At 44.2% G+C, this 13968-nt stretch overlaps 1 pseudogene; it reads left to right on the top strand.

Moving 5' to 3' along the window:
• Positions 1-7434: 7434 nt before the first annotated feature.
• On the top strand, positions 7435-12216 carry LOC116358544 (uncharacterized; annotated as a pseudogene).
• Positions 12217-13968: the final 1752 nt, after the last annotated feature.

Here is a 13968-nt window from a genome sequence, read left to right as displayed (position 1 = left end):
AGGGCTTTTCTGCAATCTCAATGTTCAAGTTATGCGCTGGATTTAGAGCAGAGTTGCTCATTGGCTGTTGGAAATTGTGACGACCCTCCCACTCTGTCTGCTGAATTATTTCTCTTTGCTCTTGTTTTCCTTAATAGGATGTCGGTGGGTGGAGCCGGAAGGGTCGTCAGTGAAATGGAACACACCTGGGCCCGGGTGTGTCCCAGGATAAATACACCTCTTCCCCATTCATTGAGGATAACAGCTTCACCACAGCAGATGAATCGGCTACAGATAGTCCAAAACATGACAATAAAAATGGCTTACAGACTACTAAAATACATCAGCAATCACTACGTTAACAGCATATCTGGGCTGACATCAATCAACAATAGAGAGTCAATCATTGGCCAGAAGTTCATCAACAGAGCCACTCACAGCCCATCAGTGAAGGGAGCTGTGGGACAGACCAAATGGACCACAGATACACATGTCCATAATGCTGAAACTGACCTAGAAGAGAGGAAAGGGGAGAAAGGAGAAAAAAAAATCAGGAAAAATAATAATAATTTTAATAAAATCAATTGTGTGTATATGAAAGTGTGTAGATATATGTGAATGCACTCCTTAGCGCCCCCACCCCTCTCCCCCTGCACAGTTGTGAGCTATAATTTTAATGACGTTTTTTAAAATTTATTATTATTATTATTATTTTTTTAAAGAAAAAAAAAAAAAAGTAAACACCACAAACTCATGTCGGGAAAAGAAAAAGGTGAAACTAATCTACGCCTTAGGGCATCTAGCCTCGGGGGATGCCTTGCTTGACCACACCCTCCTTCCTTGCTCCTGGCCTGCCCTGCCTCTTCCACCAATCCATTTGTTTCTTATGGACAGAAAAGAGCAGAAGCTCTGAGCTGTCCAATCAGGACCGTTGTTTACTGAGCATTGAGGAGACTCTCTCCATGCAGACACAGATATTGGTTGTGGCGTTTTTGTGGCTGTTTTTGGTTGTTTGCGTTGGCACCTTTCAACACCCCTCATTATCACATTTATGCACGCAACCACTCACTTACACTACTGATTACTGACTACACACACACCATTGTTAATTATATTTAGTTTACTTCAGTTAAATAAATATATTTTGTTATTCCCTATCTCCATGTTGTCTCCTTGTTTGTTACGTGCTTTGAGCCAGTTCGTGACAGAAATAATATTAACATTTGTTGAGCCTCAAATAGAATTAGAATGTATAACAAAGTTTAAAAAACTCATATTTAGATGTTAGCTAGGCCCGTTTTGTGGTTGGAATTATTGTTTGAGAATTTAGGCATGAGCTATCAACTTTTGACAGACTGGTTTCACAGAGTTTCTAAACTCATTACTAAACAACTGTACTGTCTTCACTGGTTTCTTCTGGACGAACAAAAAACGTTTTTTTTTAGCAAAAAAAGTTCCCAAATGTGCATAATTGTGATTGGAGGATAGCTGTGAGGGTGATCAAATCCGGAACTAATCCTCTGTTCTCCTCGAGTTTATTAATGATAGAATGTTCATAACTGAAGATTGGCAGTAAAGCCAGTCTCTTAAGCACATGACATGGAGTACAGGGAGTGGATTAGCTAAAGCCTTTACTGCATAGAACGTATTTGCATCATCAATAATCAGATTTAAAACCATGGTTATACCTAAGCGATTAAATATTTGGTTGTTGATTGACTAACTGCAGTATAATCATGGTTTTGGATGACCTCATCTGATGCAGTAATGTGATGCCGTACTGTATCAACCAGGTTCTTGGGTAGGGCAGAGTCAATGGAGACCTGAACTAGGTAATGGATATGGAACACAACACATACAGGATTATCACACAGGATGTATGCTGTCGGGCTTGGATTGCCATTTACCACAAAACGCAGATCTCAAAATAAAATCACACTTACAATTTGAAGAAATGTTGACTCGACATACACTCCCTGGTGCATTTATTTGGACAGTGAAGCGAAAACGTTTAATTTGGCTCTATACTCCAGCGTTTTGGATTTGAGATCAATTTGAGATCAACATGTCTCTGGACCCACTCACTGTCACAGTCATACGCTGGACCTAGTTTTGTCCCATGGAATAAATGTTGTGGATCTTAATGTTTTTCCTCATAATCCTGGACTATCGGACCACCATTTTATTACGTTTGCAATTGCAACAAATAATCTGCTCAGACCCCAACCAAGGAACATCAAAAGTCGTGCTATAAATTCACAGACAACACAAAGATTCCTTGATGTCCTTCCAGATTCCCTCTGTCTACCCAAGGACGCCAGAGGACAAAAATCAGTTAACCACCTAACTGAGGAACTCAATTTAACCTTGCGCAATACCCTAGATGCAGTTGCACCCCTAAAAACTAAAAACATTTCTCATAAGAAACTAGCTCCCTGGTACACAGAAAATACCCGAGCTCTGAAGCAAGCTTCCAGAAAATTAGAACGGAAATGGCGCCACACCAAACTGGAAGTCTTCCGACTAGCTTGGAAAGACAGTACCGTGCATTACCGAAGAGCCCTTACTGCTGCTCGATCATCCTATTTTTCTAACTTAATTGAGGAAAATAAGAACAATCCGAAATTCCTTTTTGATACTGTCGCAAAGCTAACTAAAAAGCAGCATTCCCCAAGAGAGGATGACTTTCACTTTAGCAGTGATAAATTCATGAACTTCTTTGAGGAAAAGATTATGATTATTAGAAAGCAAATTACGGACTCCTCTTTAAATCTGCGTATTCCTTCAAAGCTCAGTTGTCCTGAGTCTGCACAACTCTCCCAGCACCTAGGATCAAGAGAGACACTCAAGTGTTTTAGTACTATATCTATTGACACAATGATGAAAATAATCATGGCCTCTAAACCTTCAAGCTGCATACTGGACCCTATTCCAACTAAACTACTGAAAGAGTTGCTTCCTGTGCTTGGCCCTCCTATGTTGAACATAATAAACGGCTCTCTATCCACCGGATGTGTACCAAACTCACTAAAAGTGGCAGTAATAAAGCCTCTCTTGAAAAAGCCAAACCTTGACACAGAAAATATAAAAAACTATCGGCCTATATCGAATCATCCATTACTCTCAAAAATTTTAGAAAAGGCTGTTGCGCAGCAACTCACTGCCTTCCTGAAGACAAACAATGTATACGAAATGCTTCAGTCTGGTTTTAGACCCCATCATAGCACTGAGACGGCACTTGTGAAGGTGGTAAATTACATTTTAATGGCATCGGACCGAGGCTCTGCATCTGTCCTCGTGCTCCTAGACCTTAGTGCTGCTTTTGATACCATCGATCACCACATTCTTTTGGAGAGATTGGAAACCCAAATTGGTCTACACAGACAAGTTCTGGCCTGGTTTAGATCTTATCTGTCAGAAAGATATCAGTTTGTCTCTGTGAATGGTTTGTCCTCTGACAAATCAACTGTAAATTTCGGTGTTCCTCAAGGTTCCGTTTTAGGACCACTATTGTTTTCACTATATATTTTACCTCTTGGGGATGTTATTCGAAAACATAATGTTAACTTTCACTGCTATGCGGATGACACACAGCTGTACATTTCAATGAAACATGGTGAAGCCCCAAAATTGCCCTTGCTAGAAGCATGTGTTGCAGACATAAGGAAGTGGATGGCTGCAAACGTTCTACTTTTAAACTCGGACAAAACAGAGATGCTTGTTCTAGGTCCCAAGTAACAAAGAGATCTTCTGTTGAATCTGACAATTAATCTTAATGGTTGTACAGTCGTCTCAAATAAAACTGTGAAGGACCTAGGCGTTACTCTGGACCCTGATCTCTCTTTTGAAGAACATATCAAGACCATTTCAAGGACAGCTTTTTTCCATCTACGTAACATTGCAAAAATCTGAAACTTTCTGTCCAAAAATGATGCAGAAAAATTTATCCATGCTTTTGTCACTTCTAGGTTAGACTACTGCAATGCTCTACTTTCTGGCTACCTGGATAAAGCACTAAATAAACTTCAGTTAGTGCTAAATACGGCTGCTATAATCCTGACTAGAACCAAAAAATTTGATCATATTACTCCAGTGCTAGCCTCTCTACACTGGCTTCCTGTCAAAGCAAGGGCTGATTTCAAGGTTTTACTGCTAACCTACAAAGCATTACATGGGCTTGCTCCTACCTATCTCTCTGATTTGGTCCTGCCGTACATACCTACATGTACGCTACGGTCACAAAACGCAGGCCTCCTAATTGTCCCTAGAATTTCTAAGCAAACAGCAGGAGGCAGGGCTTTCTCCTATAGAGCTCCATTTTTATGGAACGGTCTGCCTACCCATGTCAGAGACGCAAACTTGGTCTCAACCTTTAAGTCTTTACTGAAGACTCATCTCTTCAGTGGGTCATATGATTGAGTGTAGTCTGGCCCAGGAGTGGGAAGGTGAACGGAAAGGCTCTGGAGCAACGAACCACCCTTGCTGTCTCTGCCTGGCCGGTTCCCCTCTTTCCATGGGATTCTCTGCCTCTAACCCTATTACAGGGGCTGAGTCACTGGCTTGCTGGGGCTCTTTCATGCCGTCCCTGGAAGGGGTGCGTCACCTGAGTGGGTTGATTCACTGATGTTGTCATCCTGTCTGGGTTGGCGCCCCCCCTTGGGTTGTGCCATGGCGGAGATCTTTGTGGGCTATACTCAGCCTTGTCTCAGGATGGTAAGTTGGTGGTTGAAGATATCCCTCTAGTGGTGTGGGGGCTGTGCTTTGGCAAAGTGGGTGGAGTTATATCCTTCCTGTTTGGCCCTGTCCGGGGGTGTCCTCGGACGGGGCCACATTGTCTCCTGACCCCTCCTGTCTCAGCCTCCAGTATTTATGCTGCAGTAGTTTATGTGTCGGGGGGCTAGGGTCAGTTTGTTATATCTGGAGTACTTCTCCTGTCCTATTCGGTGTCCTGTGTGAATCTAAGTGTGCGTTCTCTAATTCTCTCCTTCTCTCTTTCTTTCTCTCTCTCGGAGGACCTGAGCCCTAGGACCATGCCCCAGGACTACCTGACATGATGACTCCTTGCTGCCCCCAGTCCACCTGCCGTGCTGCTGCTCCAGTTTCAACTGTTCTGCCTTATTATTATTCGACCATGCTGGTCATTTATGAACATTTGAACATCTTGACCTTGTTCTGTTATAATCTCCACCCGGCACAGCCAGAAGAGGACTGGCCACCCCACATAGCCTGGTTCCTCTCTAGGTTTCTTCCTAGGTTTTGGCCTTTCTAGGGAGTTTTTTCTATCCACCCTGCTTCTACACCTGCATTGCTTGCTGTTTGGGGTTTTAGGCTGGGTTTCTGTACAGCACATTGAGATATCAGCTGATGTACGAAGGGCTATATTTTTTTACCTTTATTTAAGGTAAAAAAAATATAGCCCTTCGTACATCAGCTGATATCTCAATGTGCTGTACAGAAACCCAGCCTAAGAAGGTATATAAATACATTTGATTTGATTTGATTTGTATGTGAGGCAACAGTACAGAAAGTCACCTTTTATTTTAGGTTTAGAAATGAAAGCACTTAATGCATCTAGTCCCCCAATTTAAACGAGTTACAGATGCACAAAGACCATGCCCTCAAAACAAAAAGGTTACAACTTTTTTCATGGTAGCACCTACATTCATTTAGAAGTGTTCAGAAACATATGCTATTCTTATTTACAATAAAAGTGACTCCAAATTGACACAATCCATTATTGAACATTCCTTTCTACTGGGCACAATTGAATCTGAAACACAACCAAAACAATGTAGTCATTGTGTGCTAGGAATATGGGATCAAATACTAAGCTTTTTACTAAACGTAATACACTATAAGTGAATTTGTCCAAATACTTATGACACCTTAAAATCAGGGGATTAGATCGTGTACATAAAGTGCTTTCATTTCTAAACGGTAAAAAAAGATATGAACGAAAATACCCTCAAATTAAAGGTGACAGTTGATCTCAAATCCAAAATGCTGGAATATACAGTGCATTTGGAAAGTATTCAGACCTCTTGACTTTTTCCACATTTTGTTACTTTACAGCATTATTCTAAAATGTATTAAATTATATATTTTTCCTCATCAATCTGCACACAATACTCCATAATGACAAACCAAAAACCGATTTTTTGGAAATGTTTGCAAATGTCTTAAAAATAAAAAACAGAAATACCTTATTCACGTAAGTATTCAGACCCTTTGGGATGACACTCGAAATTGAGCTCAGGTGCATCCTGTTTCCATTGACCATCCTTGAGATGTTTCTACAACTTGATTGGAGTTCACCTATTGTCAGACATCCGGATAAGACCCAGATACAGACAGTTCGAAATAACAAAAGTTTATTTACAAAATTCGGGGGCAGGCAGATGTCAGTAATCCAGGGCAGGGTCTGTAAGGTACAGAACGGCAGGCAGGCTCAGGGCAGGCAGGGGTCAGTAATCCAGGGAAGTGTCAAGAGGTACAGAACGGCAGAGGGAAAGAGGAGACAGGACTGTGAGACAGAGGTTTAAGCCTTGTTACATGAAACGTGGGATGTATACGGAGGGTGTCGAGCAACAGAAGATGAACAGCAGAGGGGCTAAGGATCTTGAGGATGGGGAAAGGGCCGATAAAACTGGGGGAAAGTTTGCAGTACTCTACCTGGAGGGGCAGATCCCGAGTGGACAGACATACCCTCTGCCCAAGACGATAGCGGGGCGCCGGGGTCCGGTGGCAGTCTTCCTGTTGACGATACCTGGAGGTGTTCTTGAGAAGAGTGGACCGAGCTCTCTTCCAGGGATGCCAATATCGGTGGACGGACATCTGGTCCGAGGGTATGTTGACCTCTCCCTCCGGGAAGAGCGGGGTTTGATAACGCACGGAGCACTCGAAAGGCGAGAGCCCAGTGGCCGAGCAGGGAAGGGTGTTCCGGGCGTACTCTACCCACATGAGTTGCTGGCTCCAGGTGTTGGGGTTGGCCAAGGCGAGGCACCAAAGAGTCGTCTCCAGGTCCTTATTGGCACGCTCCGACTGGCCGTTGGATTGAGGATATGAAACCCGGGGGACAGGCTGGCCGAAGACCCTATGAGGGTGCAGAATGCCTTCAAGAACTGAGACGGCAACTGAGGACCACGGTCAGAGACCGTGTAAACCGGAAGTCCATGGATCCTGAAGACGTGCTGCACCATGAGCTGGGCTGTCTTCTTGGCAGAAGGTAGCTTGGGGAGAAGAATGAAATGGGCGGCTTTGGAAAACCTGTCCACCACAGTAACGATAGTGGTGTTGCCATCAGACAAAAGGAGACCAGTGACGAAGTCCAGGGATATATGTGACCAGGGAAGGGGAGGGACAGGAAAAGGTTGAAGGAGGCCAGCCAGAGCTTGCCGAGGAGTCTTGTTCTGAGGACAGACAGTGCAGGCGGCGAATGCAGAGACGTCAGGGACCATGGTGGGCCACCAAATGCGCTGTCGCACAAAGGCCAGGGTCCGACAGGAGCCAGGGTGGCAGGCAAGCATGGAGAAATGAGCCCATTCCAGGACCGGGGAGCGGGTAGAATCTGCGACAAACATTTGTTTAGCTGCCCCCCCTGCGCCTCACGGATCTGGTTCTCTATTCCCCAGTCGAGGGTTGCCGCCAGGCATGAGGTGAGTAGGATTGTCTCTGGGAGTTGAGACACTTGGCAGTGCGGAGATATTCCAGGTTCTTGTGGTCCGTCCACACTATGAATGGAAGTTCCGCCCCCTCTAACCAGTGTCTCTACAACACCAATACCTTCTTCACCGCAAGTAATTAGCGATTCCCCACATCATAATTTCTCTCGGTGGCGTTAAGACAATCGGAGAAGAAGGCACAGAGATGCAGCTTAATAAGGTCCAGGGCAGATTGCTGGGACAGGACAGCCCCCACTCCGACATCCGACGAATCTACCTCCACCACAAACTGACGGGACAGGTCCAGATGGATCAATATGGAAGCTGTGGTGAAGCGGTGCTTAAGGTCCAGGAAAGCCCGGTCAGCAGCTGGGGGCCACGTGAACGGAACCTTGGGAGAGGTGAGTGCTGAGGGGGGAAGCCAGGGTGCTGTAACCTCGGATAAAAGGGTGATAGAAATTGGCAAATCCTAGGTAGCGTTGCAGCTGCACTCTGGACTTGGGTTGGGGCCAATCCACCACCGCTCTTACCTTTCCAGGATCCATCTCCATATTCCCAGCAGCGAGGATGTATCCAAGGAAGGAGATGGTGGAGAGATGGAATTCGCATTTTAAAGCTGGTTCTCCAGGAGACGCTGGTGGACCTGTCGGACGTGGAGCACGTGTTCTTGAGCCGAGCGGGGAAAGATAAGGATGTCGTCAAGGTAGACAAGCACGAACCGGTTCAACATGTTCCCAGAGAACGTCATTAACCAGGGCCTGGACACAGCAGGAGCATTGGCCAGACCGAATGGCATCACCAAGTATTCATAGTGTCCGCTAGCAGTGTTGAAGGCTGTCTTCCACTTGTCACTTTCCCGTATACATGGCAGGTGATAGGCATTCCGCAGGTCCAACTTAGAGAAGATAGTGGCCCCTGGAGCGGCTCGAAAGCCGAGGCGATGAGTGGTAGTAGGTGCACGGGTGCCTCAATGTCCTTGAGGCCCCGGTAGTCGATACACGCGTGCAGGGTTTTGTCCTTCTCCACAAAGAAGAACCCTGCGCTGGCAGGAGAGGCAGAAGGATGTATACCCACTGCAGCCAAGGAGTCCTCGATGTCTCCATAGCCTTGGTCTCCAGACCCAACAGTGAATACAGCCCTCCCCGGGGTGGTGTAGTGCCCGGGAGAAGGTCGATCCCATGGTCATACGGTCGATGCGGAGAGAGTGAAGTGGCCTGTGCCTGCGCTGCAAACCTCCCGGAGGTCCTGGTATTCCGCGGTAACGGCGGAGAGCTCTAAGGATTCTTCCGAGCCAACAGGAAGACGTCCCGGGGCAGGCTGCGCTGACTTCAGGCAATGGCCATGGCAGAACGGGCTCCAGCCCATGATAGTACCAGCAGTCCAGTTGATAAGGGGATTATGGCGCTGGAGCCAAGAAGATCCCAATAACCCTGATTGGGACCAGAATAGACCAGAATAGACCTCCTCTCCTTCTTATGTTCCCGTAATCGAGATCGGTAGGCAGCTCCCGTCCTTAACTACCTCCGATAATCCATGAAGGAATGTGTCAAACAGGGATTCCGTGTTCCAAGCACTCCCGTCAGCCACCGAAACCTTTTTTTTTACCTCAGTCACAAACTCCTCCAGGCTGAAACACACGGCAGATTGTTGTTCCCACACTGCCATAGCCCAGGCGAGAACCCTCCTGGACGTTAGCGCTATGAGATATGCTATCTTCGAGCGGTCCGAGGGGAAGGACGAGGGCTGCATCTCGAAGATGAGGGAGCACTGGGAGAGAAACGCCCGACAGGTTCCTGACCCTCCAACGAAGCATTTTGGAGGATGTAAGCAGGGTTCTCGGGAAGCCGAGGTGGCGGGGCTTCTGACTTTGCAACTTGGCCAGATAGTGATGAACACGCACCCAACTGTTCCCGTTACAATACCATAACATCAATTTGTAGTTTGATTTGCTAACTCACATTTCTACCCAAAAATATTGTCCTCTATTACAAATAGTTTTTAGATGTATCATTAGACTGTGAGAATAACTGATAACCATTTTAGTTTAAATATTTTGCATTGTATAGACTACTCTTGCACAGCAGGTGGTGCTATTAATGCCGATGATTAACAGTGATAACGCTGACTAGCATTTTTCCACTCATTAGATTTGTTACAGAACACTCTGAGGACTTTCAAAGTGATTTAGAAATTATATAAGTTAAGGGCTAAAAGATAAAACAACCACTCAATGTAGTGTGACAACTGTGAAACTAATAACAGGAAGGAGGTCTCCCCACCCAGGGAGGGGAGAAACCCTTAGGCTTGTAGTAGATTAGGAAACATGTTGCAGAATATGATAAGCAATGACCATTTGGAGAAGACTTGTACATAGCATTTGTTTATTGAGTTAATGCCAAATAATAGAAGGGGACATTTAACATGTGTGTGTGTGTGTGTGTTTCAAAGTAGATTAGAGAAATATTGACAATTATAGGATGGAACATGTTTGTGTGGATTTTGCAGGAAACAATTTGGTCTATTACTCTGACATTATAGACTAGACTGTGCTCTGAGAAGAAAAGTAAGTCAGGCACTGGGAAACCACAGAGGTGTCCTGTTTTGAGCTCGACTTGTCAGTTCCAGACATGTAGATAGAGGAACCCGGTTAGACAGAAGGAGCTATCGAAGTTGAACATTGTTACAGAGTTAGATGAGAGGAGGGGCATTTATAAAGTGTATGTCATAAACAAATGTGTAAGGTATAAAAGGCTATGTGCATTGTATGATATTCAGATCTCTCGTGAATAAAGAATCTGACTCTTGAAAGCTTGGTCTCCGTCTGCTTCATTTAAACCAGAACCTTACAAACTCTGGGTTGCAGACTGAATAGATTAATTAAAGTTCCATTTAAGAACATTGAGAACATAATTCTCTTAACACATAGTCAACTATTGACTGGACAGCCAGTTATCTAGACAGGCCTACATTTGAGCTGTTGAAGTGAGATAGGTACAATGGAGGACAGAAGCCTTCCTCGTGTTGTGGTCATTACACTGTCTGTGCTGATCTACATTTCTGCTTTGGCAATAAATGCCATGGCAGGTGCTGGAAAGGGTGAGTGAGTTTATCATGTAACTTTGAACTCAGTGTGTAATAAAGTGCTATCATATGCTGCAACTATCTATGTGATGGCTTCTTCTAGTAAATGTTTGGGCAAGAAACCAAAGATGTTGGGCAATGATACCAATGTCATTATTCTGTTAATATGGTAATATTAAGTTATTACTTTGGAAGTAGAGGCACAAATGTAAAAGCAGAAGTCCCCCCAGCATGACATAAACTTGCTTCAGAAAACATAACTTACTGACACAGAAACTTCTACTGTAGTTTCGCATCTGTTACAATGCACTTGTTTTGCTACACTTTCTCTCGTAGGACCATTCCATTGGAGTACAGGGAGCATCTCCAGGAAGTATGAGACTGACATAACTCCGTCCGGATGGACCTTCTCCATCTGGGGGCTTATCTACACCTGGCTGGCCCTCATGGTCATGTATATCATCTCCTTGATCTACAGAGGGTATGGACACACAACTATTGGCCTGCCTATATCAGATAATCCAACCATGCAGCCATCCATCTGCCTACTATTCTATTGTACTGTCATCTACTCTATTACATATTTTAGGCCACCATCCTACTGTAGTGTCAACATGTAGACAATGGAGTGCAGTAATTCATTTATTAGAAATGAACATTGTATTATTATGTAGGTATTGAAACAGTTTTGATGTTGGTAGCTACAGTAGAATGTGTGTTCTTCTGACACTAACATTTTTCTTCTTCTATTCCTCAGGAGGTGGACCCTCTCTGTGCTACTGTGCGGTGTCTACCTGTCCTGGATAGTTGACATGGCCCTCAACATGACCTGGCTGCTCCCTATGGGATCAAGAGTGCATAACAGTCTTTTAACACCTAAACCAATGAGATCCAATGTCTTTATCAGCCATGGGTGAATCATGTACTGTTCCTGTTTCCTGACTAGCCTGATTTAAATGGATGGATGGATGCAAAATGGCAGCATCTCTCCACTAACTGTAACCGTACAACACCGCCCACACATGGGCCTCTGCCAGTCCGTATAGAACATTGAGACAAGTTAAACCACATAGGCCTAGCATTTCCCCCAACTCCTTTGCTTTACAATGTTGTTACTACATTAGGTACAACATAATACCCATTGATATTCATCATATTGCTCTGGTTCTCTATCATGCTATGATAATTACCAGGCATGTAGATTGGCAGCTCAAAACACAGAGGTAACTTGTCGATCAAATAGAGTGGTCTTTTTTTTGTTTTTTACTGTTCCTGACAGGCAGGTGACTGCTGCATTGATTGTAATGGCGACCATTGCTGTCACCAACTACTCCGTGGGCTTCTTCTCCTGCTATGGGCTGAGTGTTTACGGAGCCTGGCTCAGCCAGAACCACCCCAGGGACCTCTGGTGCATTCGGTTGCTGGTGAGTTTAATTTGAGGGTTAATCGAGTTAGTTGTTCGATAATCTCACGCCAGCATCATGATTGTAGCCTGGTCCCAGATCTGCTTAAGCCAACTCCAGTCAGCGTATTGTTTTTCATAGGATTCATGCACGCCATTTAATTGAATGTCAAAATGTATATTGAGAGGAGTTGGCTAAAGCACATTCAGATCTGGAGCCTGGCCATCCTAGTGCTTTTTACTTTACAGTAATTATATTGTGCTGTGGTTTCCCTAGTTACAGTACTCATGTAGACAACTGGTGCACACTTACTTACTTACTGACTTTATTGTCCCCATGGGGAAATTTAGTTGTAGTGTCATATACACGTTTAAAGTGGCATTTAAATACAAAACAAAATTGACAATACAACTTTCATAACAGTTACATACCAATAAAACATTTAAAAGATAAAATAAAATAAAAATAGTAAAGACAAGCCTGCTGGTCTTACTGAGTCGATAGGAACATTAGCCCAAGCTATTTAGGAGGGATATCACACCTGGCACAAATTATTGTCTGGTTCTGTTTTTCCTGCTGAGGGGTGCCCTATACCTGCGCCCAGAGGGGAGTATTTCAAAGTCCGGGAACAGGGGTTGGCTTGGTTCTAAAATGATTTTGTGAGCCTTGCGGAGGGCCCTGACCTTAAAGATCTCATCCATGCCTGTCTGTTTGACTCCAAGTACCTTGCTTGCTGTGGTGATAATCCTTCTCAGCATATTTCTCTGGCTGACAGTGGCATTGCCAAACCAACAAACAATACAAAAAGTTCAAATACTCTCAATGAAAGATTTGTAAAACAGAGTCAGTATAGTACAGTCTACACCCCACTACATCTGTCTTATCACTGAAATGTCAAAGCCCAATTGCCTATAAAATACATAGCACATATCTGCCTATCTTACACCATACACATTCATTATTCAGTTTGGACAAGAAGCAGTGGAAGATATTAATGTAAAAGACCCATGCATCAGCAGGTGTGACCGGTTTCCTGACATTTAATCCTATTATAAATTCCCTGTCTTAGGTCAGTTAGGATCACCACTTTATTTTAAGAATGTGAAACGTCTGAATAATAGTAGAGTGATTTATTTCAGCTTTTATTTCTTTCATCACATTCCCAGTGGGTCAGAAGTTTACATATGTAACGGATGTGAAACGGCTAGCTTAGTTAGCAGTGCGCGCTAAATAGCGTTTCAATCAGTGACGTCACTTGCTCTGAGACCTTGAAGTAGTAGTTCCCCTTGCTCTGCAAGGGCCGCAGCCTTTGTGGAGCGATGGCTAACAATGCTTCGTGGGTGACTGTTGTTGATGTGTGCAGAGGGTCCCTGGTTCATGCCCGGGTATGGGTGAGGGACGGTCTAAAGTTATACCGTTACACATACACTCAATTAGTATTTGGTAGCATTGCCTTTAAATTGTTTAACTTGGGTCAAACGTTTCAGGTAGCCTTCCACAAGTTTCCCACAATAAGTTGGGTGAATTTTGGCCCAATCCTCCTGACAGAGCTGGTGTATCTCAGTCAGGTTTGTAGAACTCCTTGCTCACACACGCTTTTTCAGTTCTGCCCACACATTTTCTATAGGATTGAGGTCAGGCATTTGTGATGGCCAGTCCAATACCTTGATTTTGTTGTCCTTAAGCCATTTTGCCACAACTTTAGAAGTATGGTTGGGGCCATTGTCCATTTGGAAGATCCATTTGCGACCAAGCTTTAACTTCCTGACTGATGTCTTGAGATGTTGCTTCAATATATTCACAATTTTCCTACCTCATGATGCCATCTATTTTGTGAATTGCAC

The sequence above is a fragment of the Oncorhynchus kisutch genome, linkage group LG30 (genome assembly GCF_002021735.2).
Source record: "Oncorhynchus kisutch isolate 150728-3 linkage group LG30, Okis_V2, whole genome shotgun sequence".
Lineage (NCBI taxonomy): Eukaryota > Metazoa > Chordata > Actinopteri > Salmoniformes > Salmonidae > Oncorhynchus > Oncorhynchus kisutch.
This window is presented reverse-complemented; position numbering and strand designations above follow the sequence as displayed.